Source organism: Gobio gobio (genome assembly GCF_949357685.1).
Source record: "Gobio gobio genome assembly, chromosome: 9".
In the NCBI taxonomy this organism is placed as follows: Eukaryota; Metazoa; Chordata; class Actinopteri; order Cypriniformes; family Gobionidae; genus Gobio; species Gobio gobio.
In genome coordinates this window covers 17887083-17906132 of record NC_137115.1, presented here as the reverse complement: position 1 = coordinate 17906132, position 19050 = coordinate 17887083, and positions in this window count along the sequence as shown.

The following is a 19050-nucleotide window of genomic DNA, read 5'->3' as shown; positions in this document are numbered from 1 at the left end:
ACGTTGTAGTGACTGAACGAAAGGGAACGTCTCGGTTACGTATGTAACCCTCGTTCCCTGAGGAGGGAACAGAGACGTAACATCCCTCTGCCACATCCGCTGTACCGCTGGAATGGCCCAGAGTTCAGTCTTGGCTCCTCAGCAGGTAAACATAATGCGATATTGCCAGCGTACTTCCTTATATACCCACGCGGTGGGGCGGAGTTACACATGCAAATTCCACATGCCCATGGTATTGGCACTGCCATTGGGCGTTTTCTAAGATCTCGAAGATGATTGGCTTCTAAGCGAAACCCCCCATTCGTTAGTCACTAATGTTACATCTCCGTTCCCTCTCGCAGGGTTACAGACGTTCCCTTTCGTTCAGTCACTACGACGTAACGTTCGTGACTAACGAATGGGGGTCCCAATATAATCACGCCACTCGGCTGTCTTTCAGTGCCCAGCGTAAGTGAACAACGTGAATATATAATAAATTCCTGTGATCAAAGCTGAATTTATCATCATTACTCCAGTCTTCAGTGTCACATGATCTTTCACAAATCATTCTCATATGATGATTTAATGCTCAACAAACATTTATGATTATCAGTGTTGAAAACAGTTGTGTACAATACTTTTAGGATTTTTTGAAAGCTTTCTTTTTCAGAGAAATGCTGTTCTTTAGAACCTTCTATTCATCAAAGAATCTTGGGAAAAAGTGAGCATATTCAGCATAAGAGACTAGGCTACTTACAAATAAATAAATAAATAAAATAAAAATAAATTACATATCCCAGTCTGACTTGTAGTACTGTAAGGCTTTGAATATTAACATCTGACCACTCTTGTGACTTTGCTACTGTTACAATTAAAAACCATATAAGGGTAAAAACATTACAGCCGGACATGATATAAGCAACACAGCTACAACTACTAACATTGATACTGGGTGTGCGAATTATCAAGAATTGACAATAGTCAATCGTATTGGGTGCACCAAGGAGCCCCAAATAAAGTTCTGCTTAGGGCCCCATTAGGGCTTGGGCCGGCCCTGACCCCTTTAATGTCAAATTTGACAAGGAGAAGAACATTTGGCATCTAACTCAAAATAACTGCTTTCAACAGATCAATCTTTATTCACAAACAAATGTATTATGTATAAAAGTCAAAGAACATTTGATGCAAACTCAAAAAGGCTTAATCGAATAATCTGTTGAATATGAAAATACAACAAATACATTTGTCTTAAAGTGGTGGAATATAGTGCAGAACAAAGTACAGCCATTAACAGGGCATTGTGTATCAAAAAGTTAAATGAAAATAAGTTAATATAATGATGAATAAATTACATTTATATAACATAAATAAATAAATAAATAAATAAATAAATAAATAGTCCCAAAGTATTCAATGGCTGACTGTAGTAGGTGATTTCATATTATAATGTAAATGTAAACTCATTACTTGTCTAAATTTCCACATTATAATGGAATCATAAGCTACTAGTCATAACAAGAATTGAAGTCCTGGACCGATTAGAATGAAACGCATCCATTCCAAACTGGATGAAGGGTCCTCAATATTTTGGCCCCTACAAGACATAATATCATAAAATATGATATTTTTCCCTATCGAATTAAGGTCTACTGTACAGTAGAGATGTCAGTTAAAGGGTTAAGTTATGTTTTAGGTGCGATATTATGAAAGCAAAAAGCACTAAACAAGACCAAAAATCTTGATTTATTAACCTGTTAACACAGTATACCCCATTTCCCCATTATATGTACTTACAAGTGTCATTTGTCATTTGCCCAAGTGTACAAAAAACTATAAATCTCTTGTAAGAATTGTTTTGTTTGGATGATTCTAGAAACCTTCACGATTATGTAGATATATATATGTCAACAAAAAATACTTATTAGTAACATGACCTTTGTTTGGGAGGGTTTGCCTTCGCTATGCTTCCTGGAAGTAGGGGTAGGAAGTGGGCAGCCTCATGTGACAGGAAGGAAGTTAATACATTTTTTTTCTCTTGAAATCCTTTATTTGGTTGTTTTCTTGCATGTCATTGAGATATAAAACATGGATAATATCTAGAAAAATACTTACAAAAGGAAAATGTCAATTATACACTGTGGGCTTACATTAAGGATGTGTCTATAGTCTTCAAGCAACGGGCAAAAACTGTAATTTAAATGTTGATGAATGCATGCTATTGAGAAAATAGACTCTAAAGAAAGAAATGTTTTTAATTATTTATATAATAATTTATTGAAACATACAAATAAGGGAACCGTAACAAGTTAAGGTAAAACAAACTGCATTAGGGCTGTCATACGATTAACATTTTTAGAAATGCAGAATAATTAATCTGATCGCACATCAAAGTTCGCTAAGAATTTACCCCCAAATGATAAAGTCATTATTGTGTTAAATGAGAAAAGCATCAAATAGACATTACAAAAAGTAGCTTTAGAAATATTTTTTCTATTCAACATATAATTTTTTACGCAGACTTTAAAGGCTACAACGGCCATTGTACTGTTATCTCTACAAGTTTGCTGCCTTGTGTGAATATAGATAAACAGCAGGCTTAACTCCTTTAATGATTTCAACATGTAACGTTAGTGCAGTTCCCCTTCGAGGGAACTCAAACTGCGTCATCGTGACGATACTTTGGGGAACGCCCCTAGTGTAAAGTGTCTGAAGAATGAATGGAATCAGCCTAATCCTGATTGGTGTTGCGTCATGACGTAGTATGTGACGGCATACCCGGAAGATACAAAAGGACTTCTGAACTCAACAGAGATAGCTTTTCTGCTCTTCAGCATTAGCGCTCTGTGTTTGTCTGTCTTATTTGGTGTTGTTTGTCTACCAACGTTGTTTTCACAAGCATCTTCTTACGGCTCGCGAACTCCGTGGCTGATCCTGTGCCTGTTGAGGCAGCACGGTTGATCAATCAGGGGGCTCGCAGATGGGTCTTTCAAGGAGAGTGCTGAGGCATCTTCTCCTTCCCTGTTTGACAGTTCCATTGTTCTCCTTCCCCGTGTGGAAGCCCGCGCTGTGGCTTCTTCCCCCGGGGTGGAGGACCCGATGCGTGAGCTGTCTGATTCTGAGGAATTAGACGGGCTCCGTATCGAGGCTCGCCATTCCTAAATGCAAGATTCAATCTCGCGTTGCCGAGGCGGCGCGTAGGTTTTGGGTCTGCTATTAAAGTGATACAACGTGACACGGTGAGAATGCATGTGATACTGTTGGGTGCTGGCTGTTTTCATTGAGAAATATATCGATGCGTATTGTCGTGCGCCTTTCGGATGTTTCAGCCTCGCGCCTGTTTGGTTTTCTTCTCGAGGGATGAAAGCCAATTGTATTATAACGGCTTGAACCACGTTGCTGAGGCAACGTGCAGTTTACGAGTCCATATAAATACAATAAAACAGTATCGTCTGATGATTATGGCTGCATTTAATTCTGAGGAATTACATGAAATATGTGACCCGTTACGGCAACCAGGGACACAAGTTGGCAGCACAAGTTTCGAGCAAAATGAGAATGAAGCGTTTTTTTTTTTTTCAAAATTGGTGATTTTCGCTTTTTTGCCGAATCTGTTAGTTGAGATCATCAAGAAGCCTCTCCATGTTTGAGATAGCAGTATTGGTATATTTAAAAGCATACACTTTGAGGTTGAAATCGCCTTGTTTTTAGGAGATTCTAGCATGCAGCAGAGGCGTGTTTCTCTTTTGTTATTGTCCCGCCCTCTAAGGGAAGTGTGGCTCAGTGTTGCCAAGTCCGCTGTTTTTCATGTCCGCGGGTTGAAGCGCCCCAATTATGTGATATTTAGCCCCGGGAATGTGAATTTTAGTAGGCAACCATGCCAAAAAAACACATATTTTACCTGAAACACGATTGGGCTTGTTTTGGGCTAGTTTTGAGTAGCAATTGTGCGGGTTTTGTTGTGAAAACCTGGCAACCCTGGTGGCTGATACACGAGCAGCGAGCAACGAGCAGCTGATACGAAGTGCAAACCTCCCAGATAACACAATGTCTGAAGCAGTAAAGAACCAACACGATCATCTTTCCCTTGTGCAGAAAGAGAGGGCTGAGTACAATGACATGACTGAAAATAAACATACATACAGGTCCTTGAAAGTGCTTGAATTTATTTTGTGCAAGAAGTTTTCTGGAAGAAATTCCATATTATTCTCTCCGGTCCGATAATGTGTTATTTCGCCAACACTTCGTGGACTATGCTTGATTTACGTTTGTTACTTGCATTTATGCATTACATTAAGTGTTTCCCGCGTGAGGTACTTTGTGTTGTACACTGCCATGATGTTCACGCGCGCACAAAACCACTACGGTACCTCAGCGTTTCACAGACACACCGTGAAATATTGCAAAAATAGACTGGTTACATGAGCCTAAGCTCTTTTCAATAAAATCCATGCAAAAGTTAATATCAGATCATTTTAGAATAGAGTATAGGATGTACCGAATATTCTTCAGTTTTATGCAAAACAGAAATATGACACATAGAATATCAGACCTCTGTCATATGGCCAAAAGTAAAGTCCTTGAAAGGTTCTTGAATTTGAAGTTAACCAAGCTGTGGGAACGCTGTATTAACAACTATCCAAACTGTTTTAGACCTAAAAGAGCCTTTGTAGGCCTATGTTACCCTTAAATGTCAGAGAAAAGAACAGAATCAGAGATTTTTTTTCTTATAGAAAATTGTACTTTGCATATTATACTATAAAAACACATAATTAGTTTATCATAGCTGATCATGACGGTTATCACAGAATCCTGTTAAAAAGTCCCAATGCTACACAATGAAATCAATTCACCAAGTTTTATGTAGAAAACCAGCAAATAACAAATAAAAAGGTTTTATAAAAAGATAAAACTCACATATTTCAGCCTCTAAATCATTTTTAGTCAAAAAAGATAAATTACTGACATATACAATGCACATTATCCTTTCTTATTAATAGTATGCGGTCCGATTGTAACCATGCAGCTTTACAGGGGGTATGGCTTATCTAAATGAGATGTAAATGAGCCCTATTGTCACTCCCAGCAGGTGAGAACAAAATCTTTAGAGGCAAATTTCTCCCTGTTAAGCTTTTTTGAGTGCCTTCTTTCAAATGGCCACAACTTCTCCAAATATTATCAGATTTCCATGTTACACATCACTGGAAAGCTTGGAGACTACACTTTCAGATACTGTAAATAACTCAAAATGCCCCAGAACCGACTTGTGTCCCTACCTTCCGTGACTGGTCACATATGATCTAACTTTGAGGAGTTAGATATTCAGCCTATCATTCAGACCATGTTTCACGGGTTGGGTGATTATGATGGCATTTAATTCTGAGGAATTGAGTGTCATGTTATCTGACTTTGATAAGTTAGATACTTTTAATCGATCACCCAATCGGTCACCCAAGCGTGTTTGACTTGTCTGGATATTCGTCTAAGCTGGGAGCAATCATGCATGGGCAGTTCCTGAGGGGGCTGCTTCCATGCATGGTGAGGCTGCTCCTCCTTGGAGCCCTCCGGAAGTTGATGTCGTTCTCGCCGCCTTGCGGCCTGTGGGACACATCAGTTTCAGGCAATCGCTAATCGCAGTGTCCGCCCTAGTTTTGCGGCCCTGTCGAGCTGGTCCCTTAGATGATGCCCCTGCTGGCCAGCCCCCTCTCCCGGGTAGGAGCGATCGAGGTCGCCGCCCCTGTGGAGCTTTTGGGAATCGATGCTGTGCTCCCGCCGTCTAGTTTGCTTCGGGCTACATCATTTCTCTGCGCACGCGCACTGCACCAGCCGCCCTAGCAAGACCTGCGGCGGTCCAGCAAACGCGTATGCACACCGAAAATCTTCCTCGATTTCGCCCTGCCGGTTAGCCGCTTTAGGGGGTTGGGGAGGAGGCTCGGTTGACACCCGAGGCCGGCCTCGAGAGGCTGGTTCCCTTAGCAGATTATCTCGGTGCATGGTTATGCCTCCGAATATATCTGCATGGGCCCTGCATACTGTATATCTCCATGTATCCATCCTTCTGTGTCACGGGGAATTCCTGAGGTTCGCTTTCGGGGGCGAAGCGTATCATTATCGGGTTCCTCCATATGGCCTGGCTTTTTCCCCTCGCGAGTAGCAGCAGTTCGACATTAAGATGTCATCCTTGGCTGCTCTCAGTGCCTGGGGTTGAGACTCTACACGCAGTAGCGTGTTGACACCTTCTCAGAGAACCATGTTCCTGGGAGCCGTATGGGATTCTCTACGTTGTGGGCACAATCGTCCCCCGCACGTATCGAGTCTATACGGGCGATGGTCTCCAAAATGAAGCTAGGCCGCAGCATCACTGTGTAGCAGTTTAGGACAGCTGGGACTTATGGCAGCTGCTTCCAACAGAATATCTCTTGACCTGCTGCGCATGAGACCCCTGCAGTGGTGCTTGGGAACCAAGGGGCTTTCCTTGAGGGGAAATCCATTCTGTATGACCAGCGTAACGCGCAGTGGCCTTCGTTCCCTCGTCGTATGGAAAAAACCTTGGTTTCTGCCCCAGGGGCCGGTGCTGGGAGCATCATGTTGACGGAAGACCGTTTCAACAGATGCCTCCCTCACCGGTTGGGGCGCGGTCATGGAAGGCTGCTTTGCAGGGGTCTGTGGGAGACCCAGCATTCCTCCTGGCACATCACCTGCCTGGAAATGCTGGCGGTCTACAAAGCTCTGAGGAGCTTTTTCCCGGACCTCTGCGGCCACCATGTCCTGGTACGGAAGTGAACCAGGGGGCTTTCCTTGAGGGGAAATCCATTCTGTATGACCAGGGTAACGCGCAGTGGCCTTCGTTCCCTCGTCGTATGGAAGAAACCTTGGTTTCTGCCCCAGGGGCTGGTGCTGGGAGCAACATGTGGTCGGATGACCGTTTCAACAGATGCCTCCCTCACCGGTTGGGATGCGGTCATGGAAGGCCGCTTTGCAGACGTCTGTGGGAGACCTGGCATTTCTCCTGGCACCTCAACTGCCTGGAAATGCTGGCGGTCTACAAAGCTTTCTCCCTGACCTCCGCAGCCACCATGTCCTGATACGATCCGACAACTTGTCGGCAGTGTAATATCTAAACCACCAGGGGGGCCTGAGTTCGCGCCCTCTTTACAGACTGGCGCATCAGGTTCTCCTGTGGTCCCAGAGCATGTTGTCATCCCTCAGGGCGATGTACATCCCCAAGGACCAAAACCAGGGATATCCTGTCGAGGCAGGGGCTGAGGCCCGGGGAGTGGCGACTCCACCCCGAGGTGGTGGAGGCCATGTGCTTGAGGTTTGGCCCAGTGGAAGTGGATCTTTTCGCATCTCGAGAGATGTCCCACTGCCCACTGTGGTTCTCCCTCAGTCATCCGGCCCATGCTTTTCCCCCGATCCCTCTGCTCCCGGGAGTTCTGGAGCGTGTCCGCCGGGAGGGCGTCAGCCTTCTCTTAATAGCACCTCGGTGGCCGACTCGAGTATGGTTCTCCGACATCATCAACCTGCTGGACGGTCCCCCGTGGCAGGTCCCTCTGAGGAGGGCCTGTCGGCAGGTGTCGTGGAGACCTTACTCAGCTCCAGAGTTCCCTCCACCAGGAGGTTGTACAGCCTGAAGTGGAATGTATTTTCCACTTGGTGTAGAGAGCGGGAGGTGAACCCAGTTAACTGCCCGGTGGCTTCAGTGCTGGAGTTCCTTCAAGACCGCCTCTCTGCCGGTCTTTCCCCGTCCACACTTAAGGTGTATGTGGCTGCCATTGGGGCTTTCCACGCACCTATAGGTGATGGGCCGTTGGGAAGGCACCATCTAGTTGTACGATTCCTCCGTGGGGCTCGGAGGATGAGGCCTGCGGCTCGTTCCAAAGTCCCAACCTGGGACCTGGCGGTGGTGCTCGAAGGGTTGGTCGAGGCCCCCTTTGAGCCGCTGGGGTCGGCTGAGGCGAGAATCCTGACCTTCAAGGTGGCCTTTCTTCTTGCCATCACTTCTCTGAGGAGAGTGGGGGACCTCCAGGTTTTGGCTATCACGCCAACTTGCCTGGAGTTTGCCCCTGGCGTAGTTAAGGCCATCTTGCATCCCAGTCCGGGCTATGTGCCCAAGGTGCCATCTAATGTGGCACGGTCAGTGGTTCTTCAGGCCTTCCATCCTCCACCTCACGTGACGGCGGAAGAGGGCAGACTTCACCCCCTCTGCCCCGTGCGGGCATTGAGTATTTATTAGGAGAAGTCTGCCCAGTGAAGAAGATAAGACCAGTTGTTGGTAAGAAGGGGCTGCCTGCTTCAAAACAGACAATCAGTAACTGGATTGTCCAGGCTATAGCCACGACTTATCAGGTGCGCAATCTGCCTTCACTGTTAGCCGTGAGGGCTCATTCCACCAGGAGCATGGCCTCCTCGGTGGCCCTCCTTTCTGGTGCCTCTATGCAAGAGATCTGCGAGGTGGCTGGGTGGGCCACTCCGCACACCTTCATCAGATATTATAGTCTGCATCTCCCTGTGACGCCTGGCACTAGAGTGCTAGCCCCCTAGTTGTGCCTGGGTTCCAGCTTCACACTAGGTTGGGTATGATTGGTGCGGCATACACTGCATGAAAACACTGAAATCCGGCACTATCCGGGCATGGTATACTCCTGTGTAATTTGATGTTTACCGGATGTATGTGGGAAAAAGCGGATCAGAGTAACACGGAACAGTATATTTCCAGAAAAACCCGGAAACCTCACGTATGCGGACGTATACAGGAATCCGTGAAATTTCACGGACATATACAGCTGAAACACTGCTGGGTGTGCTAGGACTGAAGACTGTTAGGTGTGAAGAAGACCTTTCATATGTTAATGACTGACACTTGTGCTGGCTGTTCTCAGAGGGAGGGGGGCAGGGGAGCACTTCAGGATTGAGAATTATCTCTGGTCTACTGTAGGCTACAGCAAACAAGCTTTTTACACAGAAAAAATAATTCTTAAGGCCCTGAAACACTAAACTGAACTAGCAATGACTAAAGCCGACTTTCACGTTGCCTGGGTCTGGGCCAAACCATCAGAATGGTGTGTCAGGGCCTTAAAACCACTGCATGAAAAGAGTCTCTTAATCAAATATTTTTTATAAAAACAGTACAAAATAAAAACCCTGTCTGAACATATACGTTCACAAAAAAATCTGAATATGTAATGAAATAAACAAAGAAATGTAATGGAATTAACAAAGGATAATTAACCAAACATTTTAGACTATCCCCAAACAAAGTTTTACAAATTGTAGGCAATAATAGAATTAAATAAAGAGGAGATGAAATGTGGAAAATGAAAAAGTTTGTTTTAAAAACACCAAAAACTGATATGCTCAAAATAAAAATATGGAATAAAAAAGAGCAGGGATTCACTTGCTCAAGAAACACAGAAACACAAGCAGATCTTTCAGCTCTGCAACTGTTCACAAAAAGTGTCACTCCAAGATTCTTAACTTTAACACGCTGCAAAAGAGGGGCGTTTTGAGGTTTGAAATCCACCACTCACAATAGATGTAGGTGCAACCAATAAGGTTACCAATAAAAATAAGGCAACCAATAAAAATAATCCTAATTTTACAGAAAAAAACTTCAGTTTATTTACAGTATTTTCTTGTAATTTTGAATTATGTTTAAAACGATGTAAAATTACAAACAATATCTAAATAAACAACTTGACTGTTATTTTAAGGATTATATCATTAATGACAAACTACAGTAATTCTCATTTTTTTTATACAGGAACATAACTGTATTATTTTTCTGTTTTCATAAATAACAAATTCATGCAAAATTACAAACAATATCTGTAAATTAACAACTGTAATACAATATTTAGCTCATTATATTAAAGATTTATGTTTATGTCCATACTAACAATTTAACATTATTCTTTGTCATTTTGAAGTAAATCTTATTAGTTTTATATTTACACTGTAAAAATAAAAACCTAAAAAAACAGCAGCTACAGCTGCAAAACAAAAACCGTAAAATTAAAGTCAAATATCTTAAGTCAAATAAAGTTAAAAAACTTCACAGAAATTTACATTAAACGTTTTAGAGAAAACACTATTAGTTTACAGATTTTTCCTTATTTAAATTAAGATATTTTAATTTAATTTTCTGTTTTACAGGGAAGGTGTATTTTTACATTCAATTCTGGATACAAATATAACAAAATATATAGCAAACTAAATATCAAACAATAATTGTTTTTAAAGAGTACAAATCTGCACTGCTCTCCAGGTTGAAACTTCTGCCCACACCACAAAACACCATTTGACCAATTAATTAAATATAACAGCAAATAAAAATAAATATACACATTTTCTAACTGTTGTTTAAAACAAGTTTTTTCTATATTTGCAAGGCTATTTGCTGTCTTTCCGTGTTCTTTTGAGCGTGATTGGTCAATCTGAACGTCATCCAGAAATCTGGCCAATGACAGTGCGCGCCTTCAGTTTGAATTATACACCCGTTGCCGTTGGAGTTGATCGTGGCTCGCGGGGACGCGACGCGATCGCGGCTTCTAATCTTCACGTCGGTCTATTAATGGCATTGCATGGACCATTTAAACCTGTTAAAATCTTATTTTGGACGAATTTTGATGGTGGGATGTCGACTGAGAACGAAAAAACATGAATACGAACAGACTAAGTTTCCAATGGCGGACAGCAGACGGCAGAAGGTAACGTAAATCCCTTTATATTGTTTCTACTGCTCATCAAGATATAACGTTAGTGCATTAAAGTCATATGCTAATCGTGATTAACTTACATATTCTGTTTCTGTGTTTTGTTGTGTTGTAATATTGTTAAGATAGGGCTGGGTGTTATGGCTATCTGATGATACTGACTATTGTTAGCGATTTTGCTGTAAACGTTAACATTACCTTTTTATATTGCGGAATGGGAATATAGCGTATATAACGCAGCACTGACTGTACTAAAACTTTTTGACATTTTGACAAGGAAACATGCATGAATGTGGAATAATGAGTGGGACATGCATGTGTTTAAATAAGCCTCTCTCAGACAGCAGGCGATCCCGAAATCAATTATCTTTCTGTAAAATGCACACAATTATCTCAGTAAGCCTGTCATGTGAGGTATTCACTTGCTTTAAACAGTCAGTTATGTCTTAAGTAAAGTCAAACAGTTCAAGTTAACGTGGGGAAACCCAGATGTGTGTCATTATGTGCATCCGTTCTTAAAGGGGCTGCAGCTTTGTCATCATTTTAATAAAACAAAAGAATAGAGAAGACCTTCTGCTTCTTTAAGAATCAAGTGATATTAATTAATTGAATATCATACAGTGAAGACTTTTAAAGCAGTATTATTCTGTAGCATTTTAATAAAATATCCATCAAAATATATATATATTGTGATATCGTTTTTGTAAAATAAAATTTCTCATGTATGTATAATTATATGGTCATAATGCCCATCCATACTGTCAGCTAGTTTTAAGATCAAGCTTGTCATAAAATGTAACAGAGTTTTGGAATGAGTAATCTGAGAACACTGTCATGTACACTTGTTCAGCAGAGAGGACAGGAATCCACCATACTTGGACTCTGAAAAATTATAGGCAAACCAGGATTTTGGATCTACTGTGAAGTTTTTCTATGGGCCTGGTGAGTATGTTTTGCAAGTCCTTGTCCGTAAGTTGATAATTAATATTAATGTTTTATCAAACAAATTAATATTCATTTGTGTGTGTGCATGTTTCTTCCCCCCTCATGATCCAGAAGTTTTGGATCCATGATCCTGGAGAACTATTACAGATGTTGACCCTGAATGTGTAAAAGGTAATCTTAAAAATTATTTTAATGTTCTCTGTTTTTTTCTGTAATGTAGACGCATGCATTTTCTGTGAAGTTGCTTTGAAACAATATCAGGGTTTTTCCTACATTGAAAATTTTTTGCCGGCCGCCAAAACAAATTTTTGTCCCGCCAAAGCCTTATTTGTTGAGTTATTGTGATTTATGAGTGATGTAGAACAGATGACTGCTGCACTTGAGTTAACTGAGTGACAGAGAGAACGACCAGTGAGCTCCTCCCGCTCGCACGCTCTCTGTCTTCAAAATAAGCATTCTTAGCTTTCTAATGTTTCACATATTACGTTAATCAAAATCAAAAGGTCGGAAGACCGAATCCATGTTGCACGTGGCGCTATCAGACGATGTCTTCCTTTAATTACCGCTGGGTGTGAAATGCGCTCAAAAAACATTGACTGATTCTCTGACCAGCTGACATAAAGCATACTTTAAATAAACAGGAAACAAATCCTATCCGGTTATGAAGTGTTTTCTGTGTGTTGACAAATCTTTCGCGATGTTCTAAAGACGGGATTCACACACAACGCGTCTGCTAATGTCCGATTCGCCACCTAATGACTCCTTTGAACTGAATCATTTTAACGACTGGTTCCCAGAACAAAGTTGTTGTTAGCTAGCTGATTGTATATGGCAGAAAATTAGGCTATTTGTTCATTTTTTTAATATTGATATGATTACCAAAACAAACAATTATCAGTAAATAGTGTAAAAATGAGGGAAAAAAACAAACATCAAGGTATCAAAATAAGATAAGCAAAAGTTACAAACTTTCTTTGAATTTATTTCAAATTTATTGTCAGTTTTGCGCTTGCAGATCAAGTGGGTAGGGTATTTTTTTTTTACCGTGTGTGTGTGTGTGTGTGTGTGTGTGTGTGTGTGTGTGTGTGTGTGTGTGTGTGTGTGTGTGTATGTATGTGTGGATGACCATGTCTGTCAGCCACCACCGAAGACCATTTTTGACCCAGGAAAAACCCTGAATATGTATTGTGAAAAGCGCTATACAAATACATTTTAATTGAATTGTTTTACTTACTTTTATTGGCATTAACTATATATTATTAATGTATTATTTGGCAGGTCGCAAGATGTATTTTATTTTGTGAGACTTTGCTGAGGAAGTATTCTTTGGCTCAGTCTGAAAAGGCCCAGAAAAGAAACACTATGAAGAACATCACACAGAACCGTCAGAGAAAGAGACGGGTAAGTTAAGAAACCGGTTAAGCTTTTTCCCTCCAGAATGTTACTATACTCCTCTCTGAGTTTTAGTGGTTAATTTACTGTCATGTTTTGCAGTTGCTGGAGACCAGGTCCAGGGTTGCACAAACCAACACAGAACCTGTGGAAGACTGCAACTATAGACCTGATGAAGATGAAGATGATGATGCTGTTGTTGATGGAAGGCCAGTGTGGATGGTTTGGCTAGCTCAAACAACATTGTGTTAGAGTTGGTCACAATTATTTTATAATTATAATTTTAATATTCAATTGTTCCATTTTATATTTTCTTTATTCCTATGTTTATATACTTATACTTTTATTGGTTCTCATATATAGAACATTTACATATATTTTATATACACTTTTTAATTTATAGATTTCTTTGTCTCGTTTTATATTGTATACTTTGTATGTTTGTTCCTTTTTAGATGTCCATGTTGCTTTTGATCTCCACGTTTTGTATTGTTGTTCCTCTTACGTCGCCTTCCTTTAGAAACATTTTGTTCGCTTATCTTTTCCCCCATTCATTTTAATGTATGTTTATAAGGCTCTTTGTTCTTTTTATTTGGTTATATTGTTTACTTGGAATATTTATGTGTATTTTATATACACTTTTTTTTGTCTTATAAATTTATTGTTCTCATTTTATATTGTTTAATTTGTATATTTATTCTTTTCCTTTTTATGTTCACTGTGTATTTTATTCCTTTACATCTGTCTTTTAAATGCATTTTGTTAATTTTTTTTCCCTTTTTGTTTCTTTACCAATTCAATTTAACGTATATTTATGTTCTTTGGACTGTTTATATTTTTACATTTGTTCCTTTACATTTTCATCCCTTTTAAATACATTTAGTTCACTTGTTTTTGTTTCACCATTGTTTTAATGTTCGTTTATAATGCTGTTAAGAATGTTTTTTTTTATATATATACCTTTTTAATAAATATTTCAGACTTTCTCAAATAGTTTTATGTGTATTTTTCTTTTGGGAGGGAGAGGGGATTATTTATATATATATATATATTATATATTAATTAGCAAAATCTGCATAGCTGGCCTATAACCAATCAAGTCCCTATGCTACAAAACCTAGCCCACCCTTAGCCTTAGAAGTAACCAATAAAGTCACTTGACTGGGTTTTCAATGCGTCCTGTCCTCCAATAGCAGTCTGGGTTTTGGGAGTGGTTTTAAAAAAAACAACCAATCCAGTTTGAGATGAAGGACCAATAGGGGGTGGAAGGCAAAGCTGTTTAGAGGTGTGAAAATGTCTCCTGGGAAAAACTTGATGGGATTATTTGCCATGGCAACAAATGGCTGTAGCATGGGAGTATACGGCCACAACATACATCCGATTTGGTACCATTTCGGATGAATACGGACATATACGGATCCATGGAATTTGACCTATCCGGCCAGTATACTCCTGGATTCTTCCGAATTTCAGCAGTGTATACAGGAGTATCCTGGTCCGGATACACCTTTTTTCATGCAGTGATAGTGGGTACTCGTTCCCCAAAGTGTCGTCACAAATGACGCAGTTCGAGTTCCCTCGAAGGGGAACGTCTCGGGTTATGACTATAACCCTTGTTCCCCGAGAAGGGAACGAGACACTGCATCTTGTGTCCGCCCAATCAGACAGAGCGCTCGCTTCATCGCAGAGCGCTATCTCTGTTGTGTTCAGACGTCCTCTTGTATCTTCCGGGTATGCCGTCACATTCTACGTCATGACGCAACACCAATCAGGATTGGGCTGATTCCATTCATTCTTCAGATGCTTTACGCTAGAGGCGTTCCCCAAAGTGTCATCACGATGACACAGTGTCTCGTTCCCTTCTCGGGGAACAAGGGTTAGTCATAACCCGAGATGTTTACATGAGCAGAAACAGCAGCCATTAAACCAAGCAAAACTGTAAATGAAATATAGAAAACTTATTAATAATCAAAATTACATCATACTTAACAATATAACAAGTAAAATATATATATAGAGAGATTGCTGAATCAGAAGCATTATGAATACCTGACTGAAAGGAAACTGGTGTTATGGTATTCTGCCTTGGTTTCTCCTGGCAATTAACTCAGGATACTTATCCACATGATAAAGGAGGTCTTGAATGTCCCAAAAATATCAATAACTCATTTTCGACCAAAATGAAGTTACTGCCTTTTGCCTTTGTAGGGCAGAGTACAGTATAAGATCAATATCACATTTGCACTCATTCTATTTGGGACAAAAACAGCACTTGTGTGATATTGCGCTCGTTACTTGTGTGATATTGCTTAACTATATCCTATGATATAAATATGAGACAAAGACTCATACAGGGGCATTTTTGCCCCGATATCTTGAATTTTAGGGGCATTCTAACTGCATTCTATAGGCTGCAGTTGATATTCGTCACCCTTCGTGGCCCCTAAGGTGTGGTGCTGGCAAAAATAACATGGGATAAAATAATTTATATTTCAGTGCTTGCATTTCCCTGAGAAACAACACAAAAGCATTGAAAGAAAGTTTTTACCTCACATACAATATTATTTGCATCACCTGTTTTGCGTTTGGGGCCTGGCTAGTGCTCCCCAGCCCGTCTCGCTGGTGTTCGAAAAAAGTTTCATAGAACAAAACGTTTCTTGGAGGAACGCAATACTTACAAGCAAACACAAAGGCAGTGAAATGTAATTTCCCCCCCACTGCTTTTCTGAACAATGTGGAAGTTAGACAGTTCATACGTGTCCAAGAGTGTGCAAAGTGTGCATAATATTTCTAAGTAGACAAAACAAAAAAAAATCGCTGTAAAACATATTAACTAATGACTTGATTTGACTGTTAGTGAGTTTAAAAATTGATCACACCTCAGGAAATAATCTTGTAAATCAATTTATTTTAAACTCACAAATACATTCACCTCCCTCTTTCTTGCTACACAAGAAGCTTTTCATTAATAGCTCTTGAGTCTGATAACCTTCACATGAAGGAGGGCTGTGATTAGTTAAACAATGCTCTGCTTTGTGTAAATGTATGCCTGGTTGACTAGGTTTGGAACATCAACTGTTTGGTTACTGACATTCTTCAATATATCTATCTTATTTTGTGTTCAGCAGAAGAAAGAAATGCATAGAGGTTTGGAACTTGTGGGTGAGTAAATATTGATGGTACTTTTTAGGTGAACGATCCCTTTCGTGTCCCTAAAATCTTTTCGGAAGAACAGGACTATCAAGGATCCTGTTCCTGATCCAGGGACACTTTATACTTGACAAAATAATGGTCATCACTGTGGTGTAACTGTCCATTCAGGCAAGTGAGTGCAAGACGTGTTATTGTTGTTTAATCATTGGTTAATTTAGTAAAACTAAAAAATTATCAATCCAAAGACAGTATCTTGTTACAATAATTATTTATTAAACTTAAATTTGTTGTGGCACATTTGAAAAACTTTTTTCCATTTCTTTTTGTCATCATCACAACAAACCCATCCCCCATTTAAAATAAATAAAAAAATAATTAAAATAATTAAATTAAATAACAAATATATAATAATATGAACAATAATAATAATAATAATAATAATAATAATAAGAATAAGAATAAGAATAAAAAGAAGAAACAGGAAAAGTTGACAAGTTTTCATTGATGATAAATATCATGCATGGTTATGGTTGAGGCAATGCATATTCTCAAACCCATCTTCTTCATAAAGATGACACTATCAAAATATTTAAGATTAATCAAATCATCCGGGACAAATTCTTATATTCTTATTTCTCATGAATAACATATGAGTTTGGAGCTTATAAGTATAAAACAATCAGTATATGTTGCTCACCATAATCATTACCACAATATTATGGACAACATTGTCTAAATGTGACCTTCTCCAACATTTTAAGTGACTCTGACTTTGAGTCTTAGCCTTTTAATTATAAACAAGTATAATGTTTCTACAAACCAATAAATTACCATTTAAATGCTGAGAAGTATGCCTGCTATTGGGAAAAAAATATAAATTTTTGACATTATGTTAGAATATATATGTTTATATTTATCTAAACATATAGTAAATAAGAAATAAAGAAATAGGTTGAGTAATTTTTTTTAAATAAACAAAGCAATAATTCATGTGAATTTCTATCAGTGGCACTATATCTTTCAACATGTCATCTGTTTATGTTTTTTTTATTATTTCTAAACAGTAATTTGTAACTGGCTTGACTATAGCTATTGCATTTTGTCACACCATATTAATGAGCATCTCAGAATATTTATTGTTTCAGATTTGTAATAAAACTGTTTGAGAGCTCAGACTTTGTTTATTCAGAAATAACATAAACACAAAACAGTCCAAGGGTGTTTAGCTTGATAGGATATTTCTACTTAAACTGCCCATTGCAACTTCTGACTCAACATGATAGGACATGTCACAAATGTTATGTTGTTATGACTGTACTGGTTCCTTGCAGACCTCCAACATTCCAATGAACAGCAGAATAGAAAAAACAGACTTGAGATTTGCTTTGCCTCAACTTCATTTTAACTCAATAGACAGAATGTTGATGACTCAGGTAATTTAATCAGAAGAAACACTCAACTAATCATTTAACAATACATTAAATATAAATAAATGAATCATGACGTAAAAATAAATTCTCATTTACCACACCTCCCCTCTCCCACATGGTAATTTCAATGCTGTCTTTATGTATATTCCCCCATACATGCCATTTTATTGTTTTGAATTGATTACCAAAAAGTACCTGAACAAATTGCTAAAGTATCAACATGCATAGTTGGGTTATTTCCATACAATTATTTACAATTACCTGCATGAAAGAGAGCTTTTCCCTTTTTCCTGCTTTGTTTTGCTTTTTTGTTTGGCTTTCATTCTTTGTTGTGAAGATGGAAAGGTTGCTTGATGCAGTTCAAAAGACACACAGGACATGCATGTTAAAGAGAGTGAATGAAACCTTCAAACCAAAAGCCAAACACTTAAGAGCACTGATAGAGGACTCTGCCTCACTCTCTGGAACACTTCAACTTGAACAACACCCGCACCATCTCCATCCATCATGGAAGACATATCAACAAGGGCGTTCTTATTGTGATCTGTCATGACATCTGTCAGACCCTGAATTGTAAGGTATTGCTCTAACTAGTATTAGCATCTAAAGTATACTCAAAAAGGACAATATGGCTCTCTGTGTCCAAAAGTAGGAAAAATTAAGAAGTCATAGAGATACAGTAGACTACTTGTCCCAGAGAATAACAAATAGTCTAGAAGAAGATTGCATTAGAGTGCAGCACATTTGTATATGGAAGACACTGATTAACAAACCCTTGAGATACTGCTGTAACATTAGTCAATGGCAAATTCCACAAGGGATTTAATTATTGCAAAAAGCAAAGCCAATGTTTTGCTTTTTTTATTGATAGGCTTATTATGAACATGCAAATAATTCACCCCTACCTTTTTTTCACCCTCTTTACATTTCCCTATCTTTTCTTACCAGATGTGCAATAATTTATCAGTCTCCATGGGAGAATCTAGAGATGTATGTTTGTCAAGGGGCATGTTTATGTGATATCCTATAAAACTTGAGGCAGGGGTCACTCCAGTCAAGTAGTGGAGGGATTTCTCCATCCTTCAATAGGTGTTCCAAACCAATATGACACAATGGCTATTTCCCAGCTTACATTACCCTCAGGATATGACCTACACCCATCTATACCTCATCAAAGCCAGGTTACAGGCCTCTGTGTAATATACACGTTTAACACTAACATTGGAATAATGGGGAAGCACTAATTAACCTTGGCTGAAAGAGCGAGCCCCTGGAGAGACAGCTTTACAACAGGAGCAATACTTTTTAATTGTGCCCAAGCGGCAGTACGTAAAAAATGAAAATTATAGTTTGACCTCGATTTTTATTTGCACCCTTAATTCCTCTATTTTATTTATTTATTTATTTTTTGAGAAAAAGGAAGCCTAGCAAATGACTAG